At 39.1% G+C, this 10782-nt stretch overlaps 1 pseudogene; it reads left to right on the top strand.

Moving 5' to 3' along the window:
• The first annotated feature begins 689 nt into the window (after window positions 1-689).
• On the top strand, window positions 690-1348 carry LOC123607248 (annotated as a pseudogene).
• The last annotated feature ends 9434 nt before the right edge of the window (window positions 1349-10782 follow it).

Here is a 10782-nt window from a genome sequence, read left to right on the forward strand (position 1 = left end):
CTTGGGAGGTCCCTTTGTCCTTTTAGGTTTAACAAAACCAGAGAAAGGTTGCCTGGGGTGGCCGCTTTACAGCAGCTTTTCTATAAACCTTAGGGAGAAAAGTTCTTTAACTCAGGTCAATATTCCTCACCTCCTAACAGGGAAGGAGGCTCTCAGGAACAGAATTAGGAAGAAGGCCACTAGGACTAATTCCAGTCTAGACCTTGACTACAAAGATGGTGAAATTCCCAGTATATTTTGGTATTACCGCCCTGGTAATAAATGCAAATAAATAAACAAACAAACTGAAACTTTCATTTACACTGCAGTTGTATTCCTAGAAAATCTAGTATATTTAAAAACATGCCCCCAATACTTTTGTCTTTACTCATAAACAACAGTGGGATTCTAGGTTCCGATAATTATAAATAGGCATTTCAATTCTATGAATGTGAAGTAGCTATTTCAAAGTTATGAGAAATTCGTCTTTGTGCCAAATGGTTCTTGTATTGCAGTATGGCTATCACCCTTGGCTGTCAGCTGCCAAATGCTGGTAGTGTCCCTCAATCACTGTGAAAATCACTGTCCGTGTCCCCTGGTGGTACAAAATTTAAGAACCTACGCTATAGAGCAAAGAAACAGTAATAGTAGCAACAAAACAGGTTTCCAGGGTACATCACCTTAATTCTTCTAGCAATGAGTTCATCTCCATGTATCTTTTACAGAAAACTTCAAAGCACAAGAACGTAAATTCCTGTACATCCAAGCGCCTCCAGATGGCTTTTGGCGCGATGGTGGCAGACAGCGACCCCGCACTCCCTCAGACTATTCTGGAAATATCCGAAGTCGCAGAAGCCGACAAGGAGATGTCACAGGAGCCGAAAAGCCCTGAGCGAACCCCACCTTCAGAGGAAACACTGGGCCCAGGCCGAACGCCTCGAAACCGAAGGAAGAAATGAGCAGATGAAAACAGAAAACTTGAAGCTGCTGGCACCTCTGTGAGCGCGGCGCTGTGCTCTGCAGACAAGCACAACGCGGCCTCTGCTTACTTCAAGAGGGCCCATGAGTTGGATCCTGACATCAGTCGTGCAAGAAAGTCGAAGACAGCGAAGGAGGCTGAGACAGGTGCCGAACCTCCGGGAGGTGTCGGCAGCTTGGATTTCGCGGCATGCCACGCAACCCGAGCTCAATGAGCAAGGCGTCAAACCTCATGAGCAATCTCCAAGTTCAACAGTTGGTGTCCGAGATGGCTTCCGGTGGCCCTAACCCCTCGCGGACTCGCAGAAGGACCTGGCCAGTCTCATCCAGACCAGCCAGCAGTTACTTCCCTCACTGGATGAAGCAGCAGGATCCGGAGCTGAAAGAATAGCGCCAAAGACAGATACACAGTGGTGCCCTATGCCTGTCACGACTGGCAGGAATGACTGCCACCTATTCCAGTTCCGTCGCGCCCTACTCCAGCTGGAGGCCTCCCTGCCCCTTGTGGTTTTCTCCCATTGGACTCCCAAAGAGAGAAAAAGGAAAATAAATTGGACCTGGATGTCAAGAAAGAAAGAAAGGAAAAGAAAGGAAGGAAGAGAAAGGAAAGAAAGAAAGAAAGAAAGAAAGAAAGAAAGAAAGAAAGAAAGAAAGAAAGAAAGAAAGAAAGAAAGAAGGAAAGAAATTTTTAAAAATGTATAAATCATTTGACTATCCTTAACAAGGGCCTAACTGCACGTTCGATTCACTTCAGGCATTTTTCTTAGTTCTCAATATTCTCTGCCTACCTCATTATCAGCTTGGTTTACAGCCGATGTTCTTCATTCATTCCTTTAACATCTACCAAGCACAAGTCAGCGCCTAGCACAGTGATTAGCATTTTCTTAATCTGGTGTAGCCTTTAAATCAGAACAGGATTATCTAATTATGTTATCTATGAGAGTGAAATTGAAACCTTTTTTTCTTTAATAAGTATGTACTAATTTTGTAAATTTATCAATATTGTGTTACTGTATACAATATTTCTACTAATTCTTTGCAAGTTATAAATTTCATGCATCTAAAGTTCTTATACATACAGAGAAAAACCATTCACCTACTATTGGTATCTGGTCTTATTCCTTTACATTTTAAGTAGGTTTCTCTTTGAAGATCTGGTTTAAATTTCAGTTCAACGGGAGACACCTGAATGAGTAGCATAAGAAACTGATTATGACGCTTTCCTTTATAGAATATTGTATTTTCTGGGAAATAAGCCAGAATCTGATCTAACTCATCTCTAGCACTTTTAACTTTAAATACTTTACCACATACTACCTTGCAAAGTCTTCTGCAAACAATAATAAAATGTCTTTCCAAAATAAATTTATTTCCATGTATTTACTAACAATCTTAAACAACTTGTTAGAGTTAGACGAGTTTTAGCTCCTTTTCCCCCTAAAGTCGTAAATTGTAACCAATGCTATTTTGAAGTTGCCATTCTTATAATGTTTAATATTTTTCCTCTTTTCTTTTTCCTCCATGTTAAAATGTGCTGCTAAATCAAAAGAGTCCCATTGCAAGAGTGGTTTCTAAATGAAGAGTTGGAGTAACTTTTTCCTTTTTATAATTTAGGATTGGGCTCCCAGGTTGGTGCACAGTCTAACAATAGGGCGGAATTTATTTTTTGCCTTCTAAAGCAGAAGTCACTTCAATAGTTTTAAAAGCACTGCAAATGACTGCCTTTGACAACCTGGAGGCCAAGGAAGGTCTCTCAGCTCTGAAAATGGAAACAGCTGGACTCGTTATGTGGTAGTGATTCAGCCTGAGCCACAGGCCCACACCCAGGTGGAAAAGGCAAACCCTGGGGGCTTTAGGGATCCCTAGAGCCTGGAACGTCCTATAGGACTTGTCCTTGTATCTGGATTGACGGGAGTTTCAGAGACTATTTCTTGTTCTTTTTCATTTTTCTTATGGTTCCCCCTATCTTTTCGTCATTACGTATAGGATTCTTTATTTACATTTCTGATAAGTACTGGTGAGTATGAGTCATTGCAGAATTAAGGTATGCCTAGTATATATACACCTGACATGAGGCAACTCCAGAGAAAACACTAACACCCCCATAGCTTCCTTTAGTCTGAAGTCTGGAGGAGTCCAGATATTTCTGGAATTCCCAGAGGCAATAGTGCTTCATGTCTAACACAATAGCAAACAGATTTAATGAGATACAGCATACAGGATATAGAGTAGTACTTACCTGCCCACCTCACCCATTTTAATAAAAGCATTGGATAACAGTGACCAGTATTTATTCCGGGCAGGAACTCTGCAAAAACACTGATCTCCATTAATATATTCCAACTACTCTGTGAAGTGGATATTGTTATTATCTCTGTGGTCACGCAGCTGGTAATAAGTGAAGCCAAAAAGGAGACACAAGATTCCAGAGCCTAAACCCTTTACTAATTATGATGGTTAAAAACTATTTTTTTCTGAATAAATAACTTAAATTTTAAGAAGAAGCATAATCACTATAGAAGAGTAATCATCTACGTTACAGGCGTATGTTAAGCAAAACCTACATTTAAGCACTGTTCTAGTTACCAAAAAAATCAACAGTGAATAAAATGGACAAATGACCTAAAAAGCTTTCCGAGAGGAAAAAGATAATAAGTAGAATAAATAAATAAACAGATTGCGTTGTGGTAGACAGTAAATGCAATAGAGGGAAAAAAATTTAAAAAGGACAGTAGGTTATGGAGATGTTAAAATGTAAATCCTGTGGTCACTAGTGATCTCCAGAGAAGGTGATAATTAAAGATAATTAAAGACCTGAAGGAGGCGAAGAAACAAGCCCTTCTCCATCCTCAGTTCAATCCAATCTCCATGGCAAATAGCATTCTAGCCCAAAAGGACGGAGTTCAAAGGCCCTGAGGCACTGGGGAACATTGCTAGGACAATCTGGGAACAGCAAGGAAGGAGACCGGGACCAGGAGGAGGTCAGCTCTGGTGGAGCATGGGACCACACAGAAGGGGAGAAGGGACCTGAGAGATGAGGCAAGGAAGGGAAAGCTACTCCAAGAATAAGACGAGAAACTATAGTGTGTGAAGCAGGAGAGGGACATAATCCACATTATGTTTTTAAAAGGATTACTCTGGCTTCTGTATAGAGAATTGACTGGGGGCATGAGATGGAGGAGTGATCAACTAGAAATTGCTGTTAGGAGATCCCAGGAATAAGACGAAATTGTCTTGGCCCAGAGAAACAGTATCGAAGGTGTGGGGAAATGATTTGCATTCTGGACATATTTTGTAGGTGGAACTGACAGGATTTGCTTATTAACTGAATATGGTATTGTAAGTAAATAAGCTGCGTCAGACTTGAACATCTGGAAGAGTTGAGATTTATCAGCCAAGATATAGAAAGTGGTGGATATTGCAGGGTTAGGTGTATTTCTAAGCAAATATGATGAAGAAAGACAATCAAGTTGAAAGAGCAGGCAGAATGGCCAGGATGATTGACCACAGGATATAATTAGGCTAAGGAAGATAAAACAAAGGTGGGCTGGGAGGGACAGTGTGGAGATGAGAGGGTCAAGGACTGGAGACCCTTCCGAGGCTGTAGGGTGTGGCATCCATATTGGAGACAAATGTATTCAACATAAACTATGACTCGCTCGAGTTGAAAATTGGTTAGAACATACCCTAGCCAGAGTCCCAACTGGAGGCCAGTTCCTCGGACTCCCATATATTCTATTCCCATATTAGCCTAAATTCCTTGGAATGATTTAGGACTGAATGGTTTTCCAAATATCTAAAAATTAAAGTTTCTAACAATTAACACTTGAGTGCTTGTAAGATAAGATTTGGCTATTTGAGGTATACTTGAGAATTCCTGGACTAAAATAGGTTGTCCCACGTTAGCAGTCAAAGCACGTATTACAGAACAGAAGTTAATGCCTGCTAAAAGAATTAAAAATGAAATAAAATGTGTTAGTATAGAGACTTAAAGTCTCATTATTAATTCCTCTCATTACTTTTGAAATGGATGGGACACACCTTCAAATTTTAAAATCTTAATGTTAATCTAATTATTGGCAAACTCTTATGAAACCATTTTACAAATTCCTAAACCATAGATTATGATAAAAGTTACATTTTCTTAATGAATTTTATTAAAATAGAAGAATATCATTGGTTATTACATTTTTGGTCATACAAATAATTATATTATGTTTAAGAAAATGGGGCATTGCTAATGCACATAAAAACTCTGTATGATAGATTACCCACATTTTGAGATTTTCCATGATTGCTTGGAAAGTTGAGAAAATACATGGTCCTGCCATCCTCCAGGAAAATGACTTCATTTTCTGTAAACATCTGCTTGTTCCATTCCCAAGCTCTTTAAAAATATAAGTAGGCTTTCATTACAAAAAGTGTGGGTGACCCCAAAAACATTTTTTTTACAATGTTAATTAATCATAAAACAATTTGTATGACCAGGAGGCATTTTTTTAATCTTCATTTATTTTTGAGAGAGAGACAGACAGAGAGAGAGAGAGAGAGAGAGAGCAGAGGAGGGGCAGAGAGAGACACACACACACACCACACAGAATTCGAAGCAGACTCCAGCTCCAAGCTGTCAGCACAGAGCCCAAAGAGAGGCTCAAACACAACAAACGGTGAGATCTTGACCTGAGCAGAAGTCAGACGCTTAACCGACTGAGTCACCCAGGCGCCCGACCAGGAGGCATTTAAAGACAATCACTGATATTTATTATTGGCTAATATTTTACTCCTTTATTATTCTTTTACTTTCCAAATTATTTCATTTCTCATTACCCTACCACATTAACAATGATGGAAGCATGCTTGGATAATAGTATGTATTCTCTATGTTGTGGCCATCTATCTGATTACATAGTTTCTAGAAATATTTCTCTATAAAATTAGAGGTTATTCATAAATTAGTTGTAGTACTTTAAATTTTTTTTAGTAAGATGTGGAAGAATTTAAATCTTTTTTTTTTACTATTATAAAGAAAAACACAGCATTTTGTGTTAACAGAAGTAATGTCATATTGGGGGAATGAGGGAGTTGGATTGCCACCTCTAGATATATTCACATTTGAAATGCCTTTCCAGGTATGACCTTCCAACCCATTGGAATATTTGCCATTATGTCGTTTCTGTGTTCAAAAACCTGCACCTTAAAACCTATATGTTACTTTTGAGGTTTAATATACTGATTCAGAAGTTATTTGACATTGTCATCATCTAATCGAAATGAGAAAAGTCATGGAGAGAATAAGCATTGATCAAGTATGCCTGCTGAACAATAGGGGAAGGAAAAGATCTTGAGGAAAGGGATGGGCCTAAGGGAGACAGGTCCAGGTTAGGTGACAAAGGGACAAAGGGACAACATCCTGGCACTTTGTCTCTATTAGTTGAAATACTCATTTGGAGAAAGAAAAGCAAGACACGTTTTCCACTTTAACAATTATCCATGCACTGACACTTGGTATTATGCTTTTGATGAAAATGCAGCAGATAGCCTTTTATTATGTAATTAAGATTTTGTTTTTGATTTTTGATTTTTTGAGAAAAGCTGAATAATTATATAAAAGCTACAACTGGAAAAATCTAAGTAGAGATCCAATGATTTGTATTTCTGGGACAACATAAATGCTTTTTTTTAAGGAAAAAAAATACTTTTCTTAGCAGGAAGAACAACATACAGGTTTAATTTTATGAATCAGGAATGCAGTGTAAAGGCCAAGAAACTTGATATTAAGTATCAAAATGTTATTTCAGAGTTGTTATTATATTATCTTCAAAAATAAAGTGATTTAAGATGGGCAAGAAAATACATATTTTAAATGGGAGGATTTCCTTGTGCCTAAATAAGATATTTGGAACATATAATATATTTATCTGTATTATTGTATTATTTTCCAAAGCTATTATACTGCCATTCTTTAGAAGACATCCTAACTTAATAAGTGAAAAATTTATATCTGGATTTCAAACAAATGCACTATATCTCCATTAGGGTCAACTGTTCAGGCAAAGACTTATTTATTGCGTACAGGCAAACTTGCATACTTACACAGACACATTTACTATATACATCAACTCTTAATAATAACAGTAATAATGATGACAGACTACCAAATGTTCTAAGCAGTTTCCACGTGTTTACACATTACACAAACGTTGAGATAGATTACATTATTATACTCACTTTACAGATAAGAAATATAAGACAGAGAGATCCCAAATAACTTGCTGAAGATTGCATCATGAGTGAGAAACTAAACTGGTGTTCACGTGCAACACAGATACACTGGGGAGGTGACAACACGGTCAGAGCCTCAGAGAGTCCATTTTCAAAAAGTCTCAAAATTACTGACTGGCTTTTCCTACTAGCTTCAGAGGAATGGAGTAGTCACATTGAGATCTCGGTAGGCATGAACTGAAAGTGAAGGCATTTATTTTAATAAGGTAGTAGTAAATGGTCAATTTTATTGATTGCTAAGCCTATCAATCCCTGCTGGGAAAGAAGTGGGCAATGCATCAAAAGTTGCCAAAAGGAAGTATGACCTTTCTTGAACTTAAAAGACAAGTAGGAGCTTTCTAAAAGATGAAAGGCTGGGGGCAGGGACAAGGAAATGGGATGAGCAAAGAAGGCAGGCAAGGGGTTCAGAGTCAAAGGGGATGTGGGGAGGGATGGGGCCGGGGATCTAGGAAAAGGTAAGATTAGGGAAGACTCGGACGAACTGCCAAAAAGCTTTAACTTTATCCATTATGTAATAGGAGGCTTTTCATGAGTTGAAGCAGAGATACAACATGTTTGTATTTACGTTTTATATCAATTTTTTTTAATTTTTTTAATGTTTATTTATTTTTGAGACAGAGAGAGCATGAACGGGGGAGAGGCAGAGAGAGAGGGAGACACAGAATCTGAAGCAGTCTCCAAGATCTGAGCTATCGGCACAGAACCAGACGCGGGGCTCGAACTCAGACTATGAGATCATGACCTGAGCCGAGTCGGACGCTCAACCGACTGAGCCACCCAGGCGCCCCCCATTTTTTTTAATCTTTATTTATTTCTGAGAGAGAGAAATAGAGCATGAGCAGAGTAGGGGCAGAGGGAGAGGGAGACACAGAATCCGAAGCAGGCTCCAGGTTCTGAGCTGTCAGCACAGAGCCCGAAGCTGGGCTCAAACTCACAAAGGGTGAGATCATGACCTGAGCCAAAGTTGGATGCTTAACTGACTGAGCCACTCAACCACCCCTATTTACGTTTTATATAAATCACTTTGACAGCTTTGAGGAGGATGTACTTGAGAGGGGAAATTTGGTACTAGAAATGTTGCTGCAATGATCCAGGGAAAAGAATATATGATTTTAAGGAGAGTGGCTAGAGTGATTGGGAAAAGAAAGCATGTGTATAAACATGTAAGAGGTAAAATGAGCAGGTATTGTCATTATTTGGAGAGTACTAAACAAGGAGGAGTCATCTCCTGGTTTTCTTGCCTTGATGGCGGGCTGCTTGTTGTAGCCAAAAGGTACGATAGAAAACACAACAGTTAATACAAAATGTTGCATTAAATTCTGGACAAGTTGAATATGAAGTTCCTATAGAAGATACCATGGGGACATAAGGCAGAAAATGGGAAGAAAGGTCAGGAAGTTATGGTCTAACGGGTGTCATTTGGCAGTAACCAGACTATGGATTCCAGTTAAAACCTCAGATTGGAGCTGTGAGAATGGATGTGAATATTTGGCAAGAGAAAATTCAAGAACAGAAGTTGGCTGAGGAAAAAACTCAAGAGAACAATAACATTTAACTGTCTGACGGTGGGAAAAAGCAACCAGAAGGAATCAAGAAACTATAAACTAAAGGTAAAGCACGCAAGATCCAAGGGAGGAGAGAGAATTTCAAGAAGCGAGTCCTGTCTCCCTTTAAATACAAACTGTAAGTACAACTAGACCCTTTGGTTTGGCAATCAGAGGAGTCATTGGTTTGCTTCCTGGTGCAGTCACTCTCAGTGGACACAGAAGCCAGATCATGGCTGCTGTGACGAGGGAGTAAAGAGCTGAGCCTCCCATGAACTCCACATTTCCCCTAATGAGTCTCACCTTGATCTTACTCGGTTGTAGAGGGCTCTCTGGTTTCTGCCCTGGGAGGCTCATGACCCCTCTCCTCTCACTGTTCTTCTTCTTCTTCTTTTTTTTAATGTTTATTTATTTTTGAGAGAGAGGCACAGTGTGAGCAGGGGAGGGGCAGAGACAGAGAATCTGAAGTGGGATCTGCATTGACATCAGAAAGCCCCGATGTGGGGCTCGAACTTCCAAACTGTGAGATCATATTCTCAACAGTATCACAGCCAAAGCTCTTGAACTTAATATGCAAACTATGTCTTTTTCTTTCTTTCTTTCTTTCTTTCTTTCTTTCTTTCTTTCTTTCTTTCTTTCTTTCTTTCTTTCTTTTCTTTCTCTTTCTTTCTTTTTCCTTCTCTCTCCCTCTCTCCTTCTGTCCCTCCCTTCTTCCTCCCTTCCTCCTCTCCTCCCTTACTCTCTTTCTCTTTCTTTCTAGAGAGGACATGAGAGAGAGAGCCTGCTGAGAGTCTACTGAGCACAGAGCCTGATGTAAGGCTTGATCCTATGACCCTGGAATCATGACCTGAGCCAAACTCCAGAGTCAGACCCTCAACCAACTGAGCCACCCAGGGGCACTTGTAAACTAACTTTAGGTTGTATATGTAATATGGTGATTCCTTACCACTTTGAAGTAAACTACAACATTCTCAGGAGTAGCATTTAATAGAACGTTATGGGGGCACCTGGGTGGCTCACTCAGTTAAGCACCAGACTTCGGCTCAGGTCATGATCTCATGGTTAGTGGGTTTGGGCCCCATGATGGGCTCAGTGCTGACAGCTCAGAGTCTGGAGCCTGCTTTGGATTCTGTGTCTCCCGCTCTCTCTGCCCCTTCTTCACTCTGTCTCTCTCTCTCTCTCTGAAAAATAAACATTAAAAAAAATTTTTAAAAAAAAGAAAGTTATATTATAGAACCACCCTCTGTAATTTCCACCACTAGGAGAGAAAAATATTAGTGTATGTTCTTAATTGTTAGTTTGGTTGTTAATATGCAATATATATATATATATATACATGGAGGTTACAAAATAATCTCCACATTTATTTATGACAGGCAGGCTTGTGACTTTGTTTCTACTCCTTTAAAATTATGATTATGTCAGGTTCTACAATTTTTATTATCTTAGTAATATCAAGTCTGTGCAGTTCCCATTACTTCACTCAATAATTGTACGACTTTATTTTATAATGTGAGGATGTGATTATTATTTACACACTGACTAACACCTAAAACACAGAAACCAAAATCTTTCAAACATGATTAATCTTTATGGTTCCTATTAGGAAAACATCCATCTTGAAATTCAGCCTTCTTGGGTCCTTAAACCAGCAGTGGAGACTGAGAGAAAGCCCAAGAGTATGCAAGTCTTGGAACTTGTTACTTAGTAAGAACTATGCATTATGTATCATTAATTTCCTCTTTAAGGCTCTCAAGAACATACAGCTCCTATCATCATTTTTAATAATTTGCAAACCCAAGACAAGTACATATATCTTCAAGGAAAAGGGAAAAATATAACACCAAGTGGTTATTTTAGCCCATATTTCTTTAAAAAAATTTTTTAATGTTTATTCATTTTGAGAGGGGGAGGTGCAGAGAGAGAAGAAGACACAGAATCTGAAGCAGGCTCTAGGTTCTGAGCTATCAGCACAGAGTCCAATGCTGGGCTTGAACCC

The sequence above is a fragment of the Leopardus geoffroyi genome, chromosome A2 (genome assembly GCF_018350155.1).
Source record: "Leopardus geoffroyi isolate Oge1 chromosome A2, O.geoffroyi_Oge1_pat1.0, whole genome shotgun sequence".
Classification (NCBI taxonomy): domain Eukaryota; kingdom Metazoa; phylum Chordata; class Mammalia; order Carnivora; family Felidae; genus Leopardus; species Leopardus geoffroyi.